This window comes from Poecilia reticulata, linkage group LG11 (genome assembly GCF_000633615.1).
Source record: "Poecilia reticulata strain Guanapo linkage group LG11, Guppy_female_1.0+MT, whole genome shotgun sequence".
NCBI lineage: Eukaryota > Metazoa > Chordata > Actinopteri > Cyprinodontiformes > Poeciliidae > Poecilia > Poecilia reticulata.
In genome coordinates this window covers 17912890-17913939 of record NC_024341.1, presented here as the reverse complement: position 1 = coordinate 17913939, position 1050 = coordinate 17912890, and the positions used below count along the sequence as shown (strand labels likewise).

Sequence of the window (1050 nt, the reverse complement as noted above, 5' to 3'; positions counted from 1 at the left end):
TTATAACTTTTTTAGAATAAGAAGAATATATTCTATATATATGTTTAAATATGATACTGTCATTCACTTTGATGGAAGATTCGTCGATATGCTGATGACACACAACTGTTTATTCAAGTTGTCGTAAACAAGTGATTCACTGTCTGGAAAGATCAWCATTATTAGAAGAAACTGGAATAGTTTGATCAAGATTTAAACCCTAGTCACATTTTCAAACTTTAAAGTTTATGCTTGGTTTTATATCAGTATTTTCATTCATTTACATTTTTAATAAGAATTGACTGAAATATCCAGAAGTTTCAAGATTATTTGGGTCAACAGTTTGTTACTGACCTGTTGGAGCTTCATCAGACAACGAATCTTTATCTAACATAAAAAAATGTTAGACATAAACATTTTAAGGACATGTCATTACGGTTTTGGTTTACATTATGATGAGAGACATTTGGATGATTGTTACCTGTTGATATGGCTTGACTTCCCACATCTGAAATCATAAAACAGCATCATTGAACACAAATGTAATTTGAACAGAGGTGATTTTTAGATTAGATCTTTAATTAAACGGGATATAGTCTTACCACTGGTGTCAAAGTCTCCCTTTACAAGCAGGAAAAACAGAGAGAACAGAAGAATAACTTTCCTGCAACACAAGCACAGCGTTTAGGCTGAGGAGGAGATTTTCTTCTGCTGCTGGACATTTATGGAAGCTTTAACTTTTATTCATAAGGATCAAACATGACAARAATKTATMACTAGACCAGTTAGATGTTTAACAGTTTGACAAAAACAGTAAGTCCAATTGAGAGTCTAYAATGTTACAGTGAAGAAGTGAGCATAGAAAGGCAGAAGAAAGCTGTTTGATTATATCAAAAACAGACATTTATAAACTGGACTTAAAGTTTACAAAGAACTGGAGACAAGACATTTCTCTGACATAAATTTTTCCAGACCCTCCTCCTTATTTGGACCTGCGTTTCCTCTATAGATCTCTACAGTACAGTCCCCTACCATGACGAAAATAAACAGAGCTCCAACGTACCTGGTGAG

General features: G+C 33.4%; 1 long non-coding RNA gene across 1 annotated transcript in view; it reads right to left on the bottom strand.

Annotated features, from left to right (window-relative positions):
• Positions 1–646, bottom strand: part of LOC103472603 (uncharacterized) — a 7165-nt gene extending 6519 nt beyond the window's left edge. Inside the window, exons 1-3 of the long non-coding RNA XR_534898.2 lie at positions 582–646; positions 461–487; positions 334–366 (exon numbers count right to left, since the gene is read on the bottom strand). This is a non-coding gene — a long non-coding RNA (uncharacterized LOC103472603). The remainder of the gene's footprint in view (positions 1–333; positions 367–460; positions 488–581) is intronic.
• Between the last annotated feature and the right edge of the window lie 404 nt (positions 647–1050).